The sequence below is a fragment of the Aethalodelphis obliquidens genome, unplaced genomic scaffold (assembly GCF_003676395.1).
Source record: "Aethalodelphis obliquidens isolate GAN/ISIS:26980383/991018 unplaced genomic scaffold, ASM367639v1 scaffold119, whole genome shotgun sequence".
NCBI classification, from domain to species: domain Eukaryota; kingdom Metazoa; phylum Chordata; class Mammalia; order Artiodactyla; family Delphinidae; genus Aethalodelphis; species Aethalodelphis obliquidens.
In genome coordinates this window covers 122,238-140,553 of record NW_020838063.1, presented here as the reverse complement: position 1 = coordinate 140,553, position 18,316 = coordinate 122,238, and the positions used below count along the sequence as shown (strand labels likewise).

Sequence of the window (18,316 nt, the reverse complement as noted above, 5' to 3'; positions counted from 1 at the left end):
TTCCATTTCTCTAGGAGGTGGGTCAGAAAGGATCTTTCTGTGATTTATGTCATAGAGTGTTCTGCCTAAGTTTTCCTCTAAGACTTTGATAGTTTGTGGCCTTACATTTAGGTCTTTAATCCATTTTGACCTTATTTTTGTGTATGGTGTTAGGGAGTGACCTAATCTCATACTTTTACATGTACCTGTACAGTTTGCCCGGCACCACTTATTGAAGAGGCTTTCCTTTCTCCACTGTACATTCCTACCTCCATTATCAAAGGTAAGGTGACCATATGTTTGTGGGTTTATCTCTGGGCTTTCTATCCTATTCTACTGATCTATATTTCTGTTTTTGTGCCAGTACCATACTGTCTTGATTAATGTAGCTTGGTAGTATAGTCTTAAGTCAGTGAGCCTGATTCCTCCAGCTCCATTTTTCATTCTCAAGATTGCTTTGGCTATTCGTGGTCTTTTGTGTTTCAATACAGATTGTGAATATTTTTGTTCTAGTTCTGTGAAAAATTCCAATGGCAACTTCATAGAGATTGCATTGAATCTGTAGATTGCTTTGGGTAATAGAGTCATTTTCACAATGTTGATTCTTCCAATTCAAGAACATGGTATATCTCTCCATCTTTGTATCATATTTAATTTCTTTCATCAGGGTCGTATAATTTTCTGCTTACAGGTTTTTTGTCTCCTTAGGTAGATTTATTCCTAGATATTTTATTCTTTTTGTTGCAAGGGTAAATGGGAGTGTTTTCTTGATTTCACCTTCAAATTTTTCTTTTTGTTTTTCTACGTGTTTATGGGAGTATAATTGCTTTACAATGGTATGTTAGTTTCTACTTTATAACAAAGTGAATCAGTTATACACATACATATGTTCCCATATCTCTTCCCTCTTGCGTCTCCTTCCCTCGCAACCTCCCTATCCCACTCCTCCAGGTGGTCACAAAGCACCAAGCTGATCTCCCTGTGCTATGCAGCTGCTTCCCACTAGCTATCTACCTTATGTTTCGTAGTGTATATATGTCCATGCCTCTCTCTCGCCTCATCACATCTTATCCTTCACCCTCCCCATATCTTTACGTCCATTCTCTAGCAGGTCTGTGTCTTTATTCCTGTCTTACCCCTAGGCTCTTCCTGATATTTTTTTCCCTTAAATTCCATATATATGTGTTAGCATACGGCATTTGTCTCTCTCTTTCTGACTTACTTCACTCTGTATGACAGACTATAGGTCTATCCACCTCATTACAAATAGCTCAATTTCATTTCTTTATATGGCTGAGTAATATTCCATTCTATATATGTGCCTCATCTTCTTTATCCATTCATCTGATGATGGACACTTAGGTTGTTTGCATCTCCTGGCTATTGTAAATAGAGCTGCAATGAACATTTTGATACATGACTCTTTTTGAATTATGGGTTTGCCAGGGTATATTCCAAGTACTGGGAATGCTGGGTCATTTGGTAGTTCTATTTGTACTTTTTTAAGGAACCTCCATACTGTTCTCCATAGTGGCTGTACCACTTCACATTCCCACCAGCAGTGCAAGAGTATTCTCATTTCTCCACACCCTCGCCAGCATTTACTGTTTCTATATATTTTGATTATGGCCATTCTGACTGGTGTGAGATGATATCTCATTGTAGTTTTGATTTGCATTTCTCTAATGATTAATGATGTTGAGCATTCTTTAATATTTTTGTTAGCAGTCTGTATATCATCCTTGGAGAAATGTCTATTTAGGTCGTCTGCCCACTTTTGAATTGGGTTGTTTGTTTTTTTGTTATTGAGCTGCATGAGCTGCTTATAAATTTTGGAGATTAATCCTTTGTCAGTTGCTTCATTTGCAAATATTTTCTCCCATTCTGAGGGTTGTCTTTTCGTGTTGTTTATGGTTTCCTTTGCTTTCCAAAAGCTTTGAAGTTTCATTAGGACCCATTTGTTCAATTTTGTTTTTATTTCCATTTCTCTAGGAGGTGGGTCAAATAGAATTTTGCTGTGATTTATGTCATAGTGTCTTCTCCCTATGTTTTCCTCTAATAGTTTGATAGTTTCTGGACTTACATTTAGGTCTTTAATCCATTTTGTGCTTATTTTTATGTATGGTGTTACGGAGTGATCTGATCTCACACTTTTAAATGTACCTGTCCAGTTTTCCCAGCAGCACTTATAGAAGAGGCTGTTCTTTCTCCACTGTATGTTCCTGCCTCCTTTATCGAAGATAAGGTGACCATATGTGCGTATGTTTATCTCTGGACTTTCTATCCTGTTCCATTGATCTATCTTTATGTTTTTGTGCCAGTACCATACTGTCTTGATTTCTATAGATTTGTAGTACAGTCTGAACTTAGGGGGCCTGATTTCTCCAGCTCCATTTTTCGTTCTCAAGATTGCTTTGGCTATTCGTGGTCTTTTGTGTTTCCATACAAATTGTGAAATTTTTTGTTCTAGTGCTGTGAATAATGCCACTGGTAGTTTGATAGGGATTGCATAATATCTGTAGATTGCTTTGGGTATTAGAGTCATTTTCACAATGCTGATTCTTCCAATCCAAGAACACGGTATATCTCTTCATCTATTTGTATCATCTTTAATTTTTTTCATAAGTGTCTTATAATTTTCTGCATACAGGTCTTTTGTCTCCTTAGGTAGCTTTATTCCTAGATATTTTATTATTTTTGTTGCAGTGGTAAACGGGAGTGTTTTCTTAATTTAATTTTCAGATTTTTCATCATTAGTGTATAGGAATGCCAGAGATTTCTGTGCATTAATTTTGTATCTTGCTACTTTACCAAATTCATTGATTCACTCTACTAGTTTTCTGTTAGACTCTTTAGGATTCTCTGTGTATAGTATCATGTCATCTGCAAGCAGTGAGAGCTTTACTTCTTTTCTGATTTAGATTCTTTTATTTACTTTTCTTCTCTGATTGCCCTGGGTAAAACTTCCAAATCGTGTTGAATAAGAGTGCTGAGAGTGGGCTACCTTGCCTTGGTCCTGATCTTAGTGGGATGGCTTTCAGTTTTTCACCATTGAGGATAATGCTGGCTGGGGGTTTCTCATATATGGCCTTTATTATGTTGAGGAAAGTTCCCTCTATGCCTACTTTCTGCAGGGTTTTTATCATAAATCGGTGTTGAATTTTGTCAAAAGCTTTCTCTGCATCTATTGAGATGATCATATGGTTTTTCTCCTTCAATTGGTTAATATGGTGTATCACATTGATATATTTGCGTATATTGAAGAATCCTTGCATTCCTGGAATAAACCCCACTTGATCATGGTGTATGATCCTTTTAACGTGCTGTTGGATTCTGTTTGCTAGTATTTTGTTGAGGATTTTCGGATCTGTGTTCATCAGTGATATTGGCCTGTAGATTTCTTTCTTTGTGACATCCTTGTCTGGTTTTAGTATCAAGGTCATTGTGGCCTTGTAGAATGAGTTTGGGAGTGTACCTCCCTCTGCTATATTTTGGAAGATTTGGGGAAGGACAGTTGTTAACTCTTCTCTAAATGTTTGATAGAATTCGCCTGTGAAGCCATCTGGTCCTGGGCTTTTGTTTGTTTGAAGATTTTTAATCACAGTTTCAATTCCAGTGCTTGTGATTGGTCTGTTCATATTTTCTATTTCTTCCTCTTTCAGTCTTGCCACGTTATGCATTTCTAAGAATTTGTCCATTTCTTCCACGTTGTCCATTTTATTGGCATAGAGTTGCTTGTTTTTATCTCTTATGATCTTTTGTATTTCTGCAGTGTCGGTTGTTACTTCTCATTTTTCATTTCTGTTTCTATTGATTTGATCTTCTCCCTTTTTTTCTTGATAAGTCTGGCTAATGGTTTATCAATTTTGTTTATCATCTAAAAGAACCCGCTTTTAGTTTTATTGATCTTTGCTATCATTTCCTTCATTTGTTTTTCCTTTATTTCTGATCCGATTTTTATGATTACTTTCCTTCTGCTAACTTTGTGGTTTTTTTGTTCTTCTTTCTCTAATTGCTTTAGGTGCAAGGCTGGGTTCTTATTCAAGATGTTTCCTGTTTCTTAAAGTAGGATTTTATTGCCATAAACTTCCCTCTTAAAACTGCTTTTGCTGCATCCCATAGGTATTTGGACGTCGTGTCTCCATTGTCATTTGTTTATAGGTATTTTTTGATTTCCTCTTTGATTTCTTCAGTAATCACTTCGTTATTGAGTACTGTATTGTTTAGGCTCCATGTGTTTGTATTTTTTACAGATCTTTTCCTGTAATTGATATCTAGTCTCATAGCGTTGTGGTCGCAAAAGATACTCGATACAATTTCAATTTTATTATATTTACCAAGGCTTGATTTGTGACCCAAGATATGATCTATCCTGGAAAATGTTCAATGAGCACTTGAGAAAAATTTCTATTCTGTTGTTTTGGATGGAATGTCCTATAAATATCAGTTAAGTCCATCTTGTTTAATGTATCATTTAAAGCTTGTGTTTCCTTATTTATTTTCATTTTGGATGATCTGTCCATTGATGAAAGTGGGGTATTATAATCCTGTATTATGATGTGTTACTGTCAATTTCCCCTTTTATGGCTGGTAGTATTTGCCTTACATATTGAGGTGCTCCTATGTTGGGTGCATAAATATTTACAATTGTTATATCTTCTTCTTGGATCGATCCCTTGATCATTATGCACTCTCCTTCTTTGTCTGTTGTAATACTCTTTACTGTAAAGTCTATTTTCTCTGATATGAGAATTGTTACTACAACTTTCTTTTGGTTTCCATTTCCATGGAATATATTTTTCCATCCCCTAACTTTCAGTCTGTATGTGTCTCTAGGTCTGAAGTGGTCTCTTATAGACAGCATATATGTGTGTCTTGTTTTTGTATCCATTCAGCCAATCTGTGTCTTTTGGTGGGAGCATTAATCCATTACATTTAAGGTAATTATCGATATGTATGTTCCCTTTCTGATTTTCTTAATTGTTTTGTGTTCGTTATTGTAGGTCTTTTCCTTCTCTTGTTTTTCTTGCCTAGAGACGTTCCCTTAGCATTTCTTGTAAAGTTGGTTTGGTGGTGCTGAACTCACTCAACTTTTGCTTGTCTGGAAAGATTTTAATTTCTCCATTAAATCTGAATGAGATCCTTGCTGGTAGAGTAATCTTGGTTGCACGATTTTCTCCTTTATCACTTTAAATATGTCCTGCCACTCCCTTCCAGCTTGCAGAGTTTCTGCTGAAAGATCAGCTGTTAACCTTATAGGGATTCCCTTGTGCGATATTTGTTTTTTCTTCCCCTTGCTGCTTTTAATATGTTTTCTTTGTATTTAATTTTTGACAGTTTGATTAATATGTGTCAGCATATTTCTCCTTGGATGGATCATCTTTACTATCATTATTCTGAATTATTTTTCAGGTAGAATGCTTATTTCCTCTTCATTTGTTAGGTCTGGTGGGTTGTTATCTTGCTCCTTCATCTGCTGTGTGTTTTTCTGTCTTTCCATTTTGCTTATCTTAGTGTATTTGGGGTCACCTTTTTGCCGCCTGCAGGTTCATAATTCCCATTGTTTTTGGTGTCTGTCCCCAGTGGCTAAGGGTGGTTCAGTGGGTTGTGTAGGCTTCCTGGTGGAGGGGACTAGTGCCTGTGTTCTGGTGGATGAGTCTTGATCCTGTCTTTCTGCTGGGCCAGTCCTCATCTGCTGGTGTGTTTTGGGGTGTCTGTGGACTTATTATGATTTTAAGCAGCCTCTCTGCTAATGGGTGGGGTTGTGTTCCTGCCTTGGTAGTTGTTTGGAAAAGGGTGCCCAGCACGGTAGCTTGCTGGTCGTTGAGTGAAGCTGGGTGCTGGTATTGAGATGGAACTCTCTCGGAGATTTTCACCGTTTGATATTATGTGTAGCTGGGAGGTCTCTTGTGGACCAGTGTCCTGAGGTTGGCTCTCCCAACTCAGAGGCACATCACTGACTCATGGCTGCAGCACCAAGAGACTTTCATCCTCACGGTCAGAATTAAAGGTAGAAAAATTAAAAGAAAGAATTATAGAAGAAGAAAGAAAGAAAGAAAGAAAGAAAGACAGAAAGAAGAAGGGAGGGAGGGAGGGAGGGAGGGGGGAGGAAGGAAGCAAGGAAGGAGGGAAAGAAGGAAAAAAGAAGATAAAGTAAAATAAAATAAAGATAAAATATACTAAAGTTTTTAAAATAAAAAATAACTATAAAGAAAAAACATTAAAAAAACAAAAACATGGATGGATAGAACCCTAGGACAAATGGTGGAAGCAAAGCTATACAGACAAAATCTAATTCAGAACCATACACATACACACTCACAAAAAGAGGAAATGGGGAAAAAATAATAAATCTAGCTCTCAAATTCCACCTCCTCAATTTGGGATGATTCGTTGTCTTAAGGAGGGAAGGAAGGAAAGAAAGGAAGAAAGAATATAAAGTAAAATAAAGTTATTAAAATAAAAAATAATTATTAAGAAAAAACACGGACAGATAGAACCCTAGGACAAATGTTGGAAGCAAAGCTATACAGACAAAATCTCACACAGAAGCAAACACATTCAAACTCACAAAAAGAGGAAAAGGAGAAAAAATCATAAATCTTGCTCCCAAAGTCCACCTGCTCAATTTGGGATGATTCATTGTCTATTCATGTATTCTACAGATGCAGCGTACATCAAGTTGATTGTGGAGCTTTAATCTGCTGCTTCTGAGGCTGATGGGAGAGATTTCTCTTTCTCTTCTTTGTTCTCACACCTCCCAGGGGCTCAGCTTTGGATTTGGCCCCATCTCTGTGTGTAGGTCTCCGGAGGGCGTCTGTTCTTCACTCAGACAGGACGGCGTTAAAGGAGCAGCTGCTTCGGGTACTGTGGCTCACTCAGGCCAGAGGGAGGGTGGGGCACGGAGTGCGGGGCAGGCCTCTGGTGGCAGAGGCCAGTGTGACGTTGCAGTAGCCTGAGGCACGCAGTGCAATCCCCCGTGGAAATTGTCCCTGGATCCTGGGACCCTGTCAGTGGCGGGCTGCACAGGCTCCCTGGAAGGGGGGTGTGGATAGTGACCTGTGTTCACACACAGGCTTCCTGATGGCAGCAGCAGCAGCCTTAGCATCTCATGCACGTCTCTGGGGTCCGTGCTTTTAGCCGCGACTCACGCCCGTCTCTGGAGCTCTTTTAAACAGCGCTATTAATCCCCTCTCCTTGCGCACCAGGAAACAAAGAGGGAAGAAAAAGTCTTTTGCATCTTCAGCAGGTACAGACTTTTACCCGTACTCCCTCCCGGCTAGCTGTGGTGCACTAACACCCTACAGGCTGTGTTCATGCCACCAACCCCAGTCCTCTCCCTGTGCTCTGACCGAAGCCTGAGCCTCAGCTCCCAGCTCTGCCCACCCCGGTGGGTGAGCAGACAAGCCTGTCGGGCTTGTGAGTGCCAGTCGGCACTGATCCGCTATGTGGGAATCTCTCCACTTTGCCCTCCGCACCCCTGTTGCTGTGCTGTCCTCCTCGGCTCCGAACCTTTCCACCTCCATGACCCACAGTCTCCGCCCATGGAGGGGCTTCCTACTTTGTGGAAATCTTTCCTCCTTCACAGCTCCCTCCCACTGGTGCAGGTCCCGTCCCTATCCTTTTGTCTCTGTTTATTCTATTTTCTATTGCCCTACCCAGGTATGTGGGGACTTTCTTGCATTTTGGGAGGTCTGAGGTCTTCTGCCAGCGTTCAGTAGGTGTTCTGTAGTTGTTCCACTTGTAGAAGTATTTCTGGTGTATCTGTTGGGAGGAAGGTGATCTCTGCGTCTTACTCTTAGCCATCTTCCCCTCGTTCCCCCCTCACCTTCTGATTTTTCATTAGTGTATAGGAATGCCAGAGATTGCTGTGCATTATTTGCTATCCTGATACCTTACCAAATTCATTGATTAGGTCTAGTAGTTTTCTGGTAGCATCTTTAGGATTCTCTATGTATAGTATCACGTCTTCTGTAAAAAGTGACAGCTTTACTTCTTCTTTTCTGATTTGGATTCCATTTATTTCCTTTTCTTATCTGATTGCTGTGGCTAAAACTACCAGAACCATGTTGAATAAGAGTGGTGACAGTGGGCAAACATGTCTTGTTCCTGATCTTAGTGGAAATGTTTTCAGTTTTTCATCATTGAGGATGATGTTGGCTGTGGGTTTGTCACATATGGCCTTTATTATGTTGAGGAAAGTTCCCTCTATGCCTACTTTCTGGAGGGGTTTTATCATAAATGGGTGTTTAATTTTGTTGAAAGATTTCTCTGCATCTATTGAGATGATCATATGGTTCTTCTCCTTCAAATTGTTAATATGGTATATCACATTGATTGATTTGTGTATATTGAAGAATCCTTGCATTCCTGGAATAAACCCTGCTTGATCATAGTGTATGATGATTTTATATGTTGTTGGACTCCGTTTGCTAGTATTTTCTTGAGGATTTTTGCATCTATGTTCATCAGTGATATTGGCCTGTAGTTTTCTTTCCTTGTGACATCCTTGTCTGGTTTTAGTATCAGGATGATGGTGGCTACGTAGAATGAGTTTGGGAGTATTCTTCCCTCTGCTATATTTTGGAAGAGTTTGAGAAGGATAGGTGTTAGCTCTTTTCTAAATGTTTCAAAGAAATCGCCTGTGAAGCCATCTGGTCCTGGGCTTTTGTTTGTTGGAAGATTTTAAATCACTGTTTCAATTTCAGTGCTTGTGATTGGTCTGTTCATATTTTCTCTTTCTTCCCGATTCAGTCTTGGCAGGTTGTGCATTTCTAAGAATTTGTCCATTTCTTCCAGGTTGTCCAATTTATTGGCATAGAGTTTCTTGTAGTAATCTCACATGATCTTTTGTAATTCTGCAGTGTCACTTGTTACTTCTTTTTCATTTCTAATTCTACTGACTTGAGTCTTCTCCCTTTTTTTCTTGATGAGTCTGGCTAATGGTTTATCAATTTTGTTTATCTTCTCAAAGAACCAGGTTTTAGTTTTATTGATCTTTGCTACTGTTTCCTTCATTTCTTTTTCATTTATTTCTGATCTGATCATTACGATTTCTTTCCTTCTGCTAACTTTGGGGGTTTTTTTGCTCCACATTCGCTAATTGCTTTAGGTGCAATGGAAGGTTGTTTATTCGAGATGTTTCCTGTTTCTTAAGATATGATTTTATTGCTATAAACTTCCCTCTTAGAACTGCTTTTGCTGCATCCCATACGTCTCCGGACGTCGTGTCTCCATTGTCATTTGTTTCTAGGTATTTTTTGATTTCCACTTTGATTTCTTCAGTGATCACTTTGTCCTTAAGTAGTGTATTGTTTAGCCTCCATGTATTTTTTACAGATCTTTCCTGTAATTGATATCTAGTCTCATAGCGTTATGTTCAGAAAAGATACTTGATACAATTTCAATTTTCTTAAATATACCAAGGCTTGATTTGTGACCCTAGATATGATCTATCCTGGAGAATGTTCCATGAGCACTTGAGAAAAATGTGTATTCTGTTGTTTTTGGATAGAATGTCCTATAACTATCAATTAAGTCCATCTTGTTTAATGTATTATTTAAAGCTTGTGTTTCCTTATTTATTTTCATTTTGGATGATCTGTCCATTGGTGAAAGCGGGATGTTAAAGTCCCCTACTATGAATGTGTTACTGTCGATTTCCCCTTTTATGGCAGTTAGTATTTGCCTTATGTATTGAGGTGCTCCTATGTTGGGTTCATAAATATTTACAATTGTTATATCTTCTTCTTGGTTCGATCCCTTGAGTATTATGTAGTGTCTTTCTTTGTCTCTTCTAAGAGTTGTTATTTTAAAGTCTATTTTGTCTGATATGAGAATTGCTACTCTAGCTTTCTTTTAGTTTCCGTTTGCATGGAATATCTTTTTCCATCCCCTCAATTTCAGTCCGTATGTTTCTCTAGGTCTAAAGTGGGTCTCTTGTAAACAGTATATATAAGGGTCTTGTTTTTGTATTCATTCAGCCAGTCTGTGTCTTTTGGTGGGAGCATTTAATCCATTTACATTTAAGGTAATTATCGATATGTATGTTCCTATTCCCATTTTCTTAATTATTTTGGGTTTGTTATTGTAGGTGTTTTCATTCTCTTGTGTTTCTTGCCTAGAGAAGATCCTTTAGCATTTGTTGTAAAGCTGGTTTGGTGGTGCTGAACTCTCTCAGCTTTTGCTTGTCTGTAAAGGTTTTAATTTCTCCATCAAATCTGAATGAGATCGTTTCTGGGTAGAGTCATCTTGGTTGTACATTTTTCTCCTTCATTGCTTTAAATATGTCCTGCCATTCCCTTCTGGCTTGCAGAGTTTCTGTTGAAAGATCAGCTGTTAACCTTATGGGGATTCCCTTGTGTGTTATTTGTTGTTTTTCCATTGCTGCTTTTAATGTTTTCTTTGTATTTAATTTTTAACAGTTTGATTAATATCTCTCCTGGTGTGTTTCTCCTTGGATTTATCCTGTATGGGACTCTATGTGCTTACTGTACTTGATTAACTATTTCCTTTCCCATAATAGGGAAGTTTTCAACTATAATCTCTTCAAATAATTTCTCAGTCCCTTTCGTTTTCTCTTCTTCTCCTGGAACCCCTATAATTCAAATGTGCATTTAATGTTGTCCCAGAGGTCTCTGAGACTGTCCTCAGTTCTTTTCATTCTTTTTTCTTTATTCTGCTCTGCAATAGTTTTTTCCACTATTTTATCTTCCAGGTCACTTATCTGTTCTTCTGCCTTAGTTATTCTGCTATTGGTCCCATCTAGAGAATTTTTAGTTTCATTTATTGTGTTGTTCATCGTTGTTTGTTTCATCTTTAGTTCTTCTAGGTCCTTGCTAAATGTTTCTTGCATTTTGCTTATTCTATTTCCAAGATTTTGGATCATCTTTACTATCATTATTCTGAATTCTTTTGCAGGTAGACTGCCTATTTCCCCTTCATTTGTTAGGTCTGGTGGGTTTTTATCTTGCTCCTTCATCTGCTGTGTTTTTCTGTCTCCTCATTTTGCTTATGTTACTGTGTTTGGAGCCTCCTTTTCACAGGCTGCAAGTTCGTAGTTCCCGTGGTTTTTGGTGTCTGTCCCCAGTGGCTAAATTTGGTTCAGGGGGTTGTGTAGGTTTCCTGGTGGAAGGGCCTAGTGCCTGTTTTCTGGTGGATCAGGCTTGATCTTGTATTTCTGGTGGGCAGGTTCACTTCTGCTCATGTGTTTTGGGGTGTCTGTGAACTTATTATGATTTAGGCAGCCTCTCTGCTAATGGGTGGGGTTGTGTTCCTGTCTTGCTAGTTATTTGGCATAGGGTATCCAGCACTGTAACTTGCTGGTCGTTGAGCGAAGGTGGGTGTTGGTGTTGACATGGAGATCTCTCGGAAATTTTCGCCATTTGATATTACATGGAGCTGGGAGGTCTCTTGTGGTCCAGTGCCCTAAGTTGGCTCTCCCACCTCAGAGGCACAGCACTGACTCCTGGCTGCAGCACCACGAGCCTTTCATCCACACGGCTAAGAATAAAAGGGAGAAAACATAAAACAAAAGAAGGAAAGAAAGAGGATAAAATAAAATAAAGTTATTAAAATAAAAAATAATTATTAAGAAAAAAATTTTTAATGTAAAAAAAAAAATAGGATGGATAGGACCCTAGGACAAACTGTGAAAGCAAAGCTATACAGACAAAATCTCATCCTGAAGCATTCACATACACACTCACAAAAAGAGGAAAAGGGGGAAAATAATAAATCTTGCTCTCAAAGTCCACCTCCTCAAATTGGGGTGATTCATTGTCTATTCAGGTACTCCACAAATGCAGAGTACATCAAGTTGATTGTGGAGATATAATCCACTGCTCCTGAGGCCGCTGGGAGAGATTTCCCTTTCTCTTCTTTGTTCGCACAGCTTCCAGGTTTCAGCTTTGGATATGGCCCTGCCTCTGCGTGTTCCTCATAGGAGGATGTCTTTTCTTCGCTCAGACAGGACGGCGATAAAGAAGCTGCTGATTCAGGGTCTGTGGCTCACTCAGGCTGGGGTAAGGGAGGGGTACAGAGTGTGGGGCGAGCCTGCAGTGCCAGAGGCCAGCGTGCCATTGCACCAGCCTGAGACATGCCGTGCGTTCTCTCAGGGAAGTTGTCCCTGGATCCCGGGACCCTGGCAGTGGCGGACTGCACAGGCTCCCTGGAAGGGAGGTGTGGAGAGTGATCTGTGCTCACACACAGGCTTCTTGGTGGTGCCAGCATTAGCCTTAGCATCTCATGCCCATCTGGGGTCTGCGCTGTTAGCCACAGCTTGCGCCCATCTCTGGAGCTCCTTTAAGCAACGCTCTTAATCCCCTCTCCTCACACACCAGGAAACAAAGATTGAAGAAAAAGTCTCTTGCCTCTTTGTCAGGTCCAGACTTTATCTCAGGCTCCCTCCTGGCTAGCCCCTTCAGGCTGTGTTCACGCCGACAGTCCTCTCCCTGCACTCTGACCAAAGCCCGAGCCTCAGCTCCCAGCCCTGTCCACCCCGGCAGGTGAGCATACAAGCGTCTTGGGCTGGTGAGTGCTGGTCGGCACTGATCCTCTTTGCAGACATCTCTCCTCTTTGCCCTCTGCACCCCTGTTGCTGCAGGCTCCTCCGTGGCTCTGAAGCTCCCCCCTCCACCACCTGCATTCTCTGCCCACAAAGGGGCTTCTAGTGTGTGGAAACCTTTCCTCCTTCACAGCTCCCTCCCACTGGTGCAGGTCCTATCCCTATTCTTTTGTCTCTGTTTATTCTTTTTTCTTTTGCCCTACCCATGTACATGGGGAGTTTCTTGCCTTTTGGGAGGTCTGAGGTCTTCTGCCAGTGTTCAGTAGGTGTTCTGTAGGAGTTGTTCCATGTGTTGATGTAATTCTGATGTATCTGTGGGGAGGAAGGTGATCTCTGCATCTTACTCTTCTGCCATATTTCGATATCTTCATATAAATTTTTACGTTGAGAGCAGGTAGGGTGGCTTGAAAAGCACTTTGTAAACAGTAAGGTAGTATAAAGTGTTATTACTTACTACTATTATCCAGAATAGCATTGCATACCCATCCAGCATTCTCAATTATTTTGGCTCTTGTTTCAATGATAATTCCATACAATTTATCATAGTCTGAACCAATCATGCATACTAAACAACAAAAAGAGAATGCTGGCTCTGACACTTGCTAGATGTTTGACCTTGGACAAGAAACTTCAGCAATCTGTGCCACAGCTTTCGCATTTGTGAAATAAGAGGCTTGGACTATCATGAGATGATCTTACTCATTCATTCGTTCATTCATTCATAACTTTAGTGAACTTACATACCATAAAATTCACTTATTTTGCATGTACAATTCATTGATTTTTTAGTGAATTTACAGAATTGTAAAACCATCACCACAACATAATTTTAGAACATTCCCATCATGCAAAAAAGAAACTGCATTCCCATTCCTCATTTAGATAATATTTTTAAAGGTCCTTTCTAACTTTTGCATTTTATGTTCTAGACTTACAAAGCTTAAGCAGGTTGTTGCTACCTGTAGAACCAAGTTCAAGTTCCTCATTGTAACATTCAAGGCATTCTACAATCTACAAAACCTATTTCTCCAACTTAATTCCTTTCTTCATTCCTCTCAATCCTGCCTCTGAGCTTAAGCCTCTGAGCTTATGCTCTTGCAGTTCCCTTGGTAGGGAGTCCCTCTCACCTTCCCAATCTCTGAAGAGTAAAATCCTATTATTCAGACTCAGCTTACAAGCTACTCCTTCTATAAAGCTTTCTTCATTTCATACTCTTCACACTCATCTAGAACTGGATCCTATTTGTCTTTAAACTCCAATAGTTATTTCATTTGTCCCTCTCTTGAATGTTCTCACTTTCATTCTTGAATCTTATGCTTAACATCTCATCACCTTACTTAAGAGATCCTAGAGGATAGTTCCTATATCTAAGATAGCTATGTATCATTAACAACTCCCAATGTGGGGTTCTGTAAATAATAACAATTAATAATGATGATGATGATAGTAATCAGTAGCTAAATTAAGCATTCACAATGTGCCAAGCACTGTTCTAAGCACTTTTACAAATATTAACTCATTTAATCCTTATAACAACCCTGCGAGATAGGTACTATTGTTATCATTACCATTTGACAGATGAAGAAACTGAGGCACAGAGAAGTTACATACTTGTCAAGATCAAAATGTTAGTTAAGTAGCAGAGTTGAGATTGAATTCAGACAGTCTGGATCCAAAGCACACACTCTTAATCACTACAGTAAATTTCTAAGCCAGTTGAAACTCAATAAATGTTAACTGAAAAAAATCCTAATTAATAAAGTTCCATTCCAGGAATGTAAGGTAATTAAGAACTCTATGTGCTAAATAACACAGAAGTGATGGGGGTAGGATAATTTCTGATTTAGACAGGAGAGTCACTAAACTTTTGGGTAGTCCTGAGGTGCTACAAAATTCATAATTAAACTCTAAGGCTATAACTTTAAAGGACAAAGCCTCTCTTATACATAGGTGTTGGGAGTGCAAAACTGGTAGTATCTACTCTCTCTGAATGAATGCATATCCTACTATCCAGAAATTCACTTCTATGTATATATCCCAACAAAAATGCATGTGTATAGCTGTCAAAAGAATGCTCTACTTGTAACAGTCAGAACAGGAAATTTCCCATCAACAGAAAAGTGGATACATCACATGTGGCATCCTATTCTGTTGGAAGTCAGGGTAGTGGTTACCCTTGGGAGGGGTATTGACTAGAAGAGGAATGAGGGGATTCCTAGTAATGTTCTGTATCTTGGACCACGGTGCTGGTTACATGGGTATGCGCAGCTTGTGAATATTCATGGAGTACAAACTTATAATCTATGAACTTTATGTATGTTATACTTTAATAGTTTTTTTTAAAGTCTTCCCAAGAAGAGAAAAAGACTCAAAAAAGAGCCAAAAATAAAAGTCACTTTTGCACTTGACATGCAGAACTAATGACTGACAAGCTCACGGTTATCTCTTTGTCCTGAAATGAACAAGACAGATGCATTTCCCTTTTGTGGAAATGGTGAATAAATAAGAGAGAGGCAATTCTAAGTCCTTGTCATTAGTTCAACCCTAATTCTTCCCAGAACTTATAATAAAGTAAAAATAGTAGACTTCTGGCAAGATATCACCTATTGGCACTCACAGCCCTGCCAGGCACCAAAGGAAATGCCAATGTTATTTAAAGAACTAAGTCTTCATTTGGAATTTTTATTTATTTTCAAGACTTACAATCCCATCCATGAAGTACAAAAGGAGTCTGAACATGATGCCAGTTAAAGTTTTCTTGAGCACTAACCCCATCTCCACATCAGTCTAAAACTTAACACTCCTATCTTTATTAGACAAGTCACTTCACCTCTAATGGTCCCAGTTTCCTCATTTGTGACATGGGAGTATTAATACTACCTCCCTTATGGGTTGTTTAGCACAGTGCCTGCCATATAGTTAAATACTCAATGTATTAGCTGCTTCTATTATTTTGATGTGGGTGGGATAATGGTATCTTCTCCCTTACCATACAACTAGCCCAGTTTTATAGCTTGAATCCCCCAATATGGGGGTTTTAATTTTTTTAATATTTTAACACTCAAGTACAAGGGCAGTTCTGCCTCCCCTTCTCCCCCAGGTGAAAAGGTCAAAAAAGGAAGAATTCAGATAAACTCATTATTAACTGGACAAGTACGGTGGCCCAGGGTTAGGTGGGTTGGGAGAAGAGGCTGTATGAATAGCAGAAGCCCCTTTTCTTTGTGAGGTCACCTTCCTCTACCATGCCAGGGAACCTGGTACAAATGATATGACCTGGAAAGGAAGGGACCCAGAAAAAAGCAAGGCTGGATCCTACCAGGGATCTTGCTTGGAGTTCCTGCTTTGCCCATCAAGCATCATCATAATCTTAAGTTAACAAATAGGGAGAAGACTTTTCTAGTACGAAAATAACTGTCAGGAATGACTGAGACATGACCTGAGCACCTCCATGTTTGCTGCCCATGCTGGACTTTTGCTTAACACTCCAAATTGAAACTGCTATATAGTTGCTGAGTTGCTAAAAGGAAAGAATAATGTTGAGAACTGGACTTTATTTGGCCTAAGAAAACATACCTTTCTTTAGTAACAAATGAGATGCATTCCATAACCCAAACATATTATATAGAATAATTTTGACCTTCAATCCAAATTCTTGGTAAACAACTTGTGTAAACCTACATTAACTTCCCTCTTTTCCTATAAAAATCCCTGCTATTCTCCTCTAGTGAGACACTATTCTGGTATCCTCCAGAATCTATGATTCCTGAATTGCAGTTCTAAGACCCCAAATAAACTGCTTTTTGCCTTTTTACAGACCGTGGTCATTTCAGCTGACATTATTAGTGTCAGAAGTGGGATCTGAAGTGATATGCCCAGCTCCGAAGCTGCCATGTGTTTGAGCAAGGTACCTGCATGAGTCTCTCATGCTTTACTGCCTCCCTTGTGGCCCCAGGCCTGGGCAGTAAGTCCTTTTGGTCCAGAACCTCCTTCTTTGGTTGAGGTTGAGGCCTTTATTCTGGCTGTCTTTTGTTTAATCAACTGATCGCTTAAGGACTTACTTCCTTTTGGTGAGTGCATAATAATGGGATGGTCACAGTCTCAGACTGCTATGGGGGAAGATTCTCACCCATCTGGGACTCCTGCTGGGTACATATACAAAAAGTATGGGGCTGCCTCCCGTGCTTACCTAGGTAAATGGCAATGGTATACCAGAGACGACATAAAAGAATCTTGCTGGCACATGTTATCTGGTAGACTATAGGGTTTGGTCACCTGCAGAATTACAGGCCATAGCTCAGGAATTTCCCAAGGTCACTGAGGACCACCTCCCTGGTTTGTGGAAGAATTTAACTTTGCGATACGAACCTATGATCCAGGCTTCTCTGACTTGTATCAACTAACCCACATCTTAATTGGAGAAAGCCAAGCCAGACATTGGCAAACTACTGCCAACTGGCTTCATAGGAAGATATCCATAGAAACGACATTGATGCAGTGGCACCAGCTTCTCAGGTAGCTCGAGCCTTTCATGAAGCAACTCCTCAGGCTTTTCCCTGTACCACTGCCCGGGGAAAAATTCAGTCTACTACACAACGACCTGATGAAACTGTTCACGATTATTACTCATGCCTATAGACAGTATTCTGGGAAAAACTGCAGAATACCTGCTGGGGCAAACAATACTCAAACCCTCTTTAATTCAATCTTTGTTGGGGGATTTGATGAGGAACTCAGACTGCTGGTGAAACAGGTACAATTAAATTGGGAAATAATGGCCACTCCTGATGTGGTCAATTTGGCTAATTAGCTATCTAAAATAATCAAACATACAGAAAAACACAAGACCATTAAAATCATGAATTTGCAGCTGCAGCAACTGGCCACTGCTGCTCAGCGGCCACCTCAACAGAAAGACCACAATTCCTCTTATGGACCCTACCAAGATCAAGGCCCCAGCCTGACCAGTGGAAGAAGCACCCAAAGTTAAAAAGAGGGCCCTATCAGCATCCCAAACCCCCTCACCCTGGCCCCTTTCATGAACTCTCTGAGAAATTTGAGAAGCACCTCCTTTTTTTAGACAATCACAAATAGGGATGCTCTGGAAGAAAGTGTTGGGGTCTTCCCACTATTCCCACTAACACCGTTGGGAGAACTGGACCATTTTATAGGAGCTGAAGCTATTACTGCTCTTCTGAACACAGGAGCAACTTTGTCTTGAACCTCACCAACCTCAAGCCTCCCCGTTCCTCGAAGTACAGAAAAGGTACAAATGGTGGGAGTTTCCAACACAGTTATGAAGGTAAGCAAATTGTCCCCATTTTTTTTTCAGGGGAGAGCACGCACACAGTCCCACCCCACCACAAATTATGCAGTCGAGTTTCCCCCATTTGGGGAAATCGCAGGGGTCAGCACACTTGCAGTGCAATGAGTGAGCCTCACCCTTGGAAAACCACCTTCATGAGCATGGTATCTCCCCTGTCAGGTAAGTATCCCATTGTCTTTTGAGATAGGCTCTTTTCAGGGAATCCACCCCAGTTCCTTCTTGTTCCTTCTGCTCCTGTACACCTTTTGGGCCAAGACCTACTGGAAAAATTACAAGCTAATATTTCCTTTTACCCAAAAGAGGAAATACATTTACAAATTCTTGACCCCTTGAGATTTACTTCTGAATCTAGTACTAATATTGAAATTCCCCTCCTTGCTCATACCTTGTCAATTCTCAGTCATAAGGATTTGATAGATTCTGTTCCTCCTACCTTAAGGTCCACCTCT

At 39.9% G+C, this 18,316-nt stretch overlaps 1 protein-coding gene and 1 non-coding gene across 2 annotated transcripts in view; both read right to left on the bottom strand.

The window, feature by feature from the left end:
* Positions 1-18,316, bottom strand: part of ASB12 (ankyrin repeat and SOCS box containing 12) — a 332,952-nt gene that overhangs the window by 281,299 nt on the left and 33,337 nt on the right. The gene's annotated exons all lie outside the window — the stretch shown is intronic.
* Positions 17,871-18,034, bottom strand: LOC113615555 (U1 spliceosomal RNA). Its single transcript, XR_003431047.1, has one exon. It is a non-coding gene; the product is annotated as a U1 spliceosomal RNA (small nuclear RNA).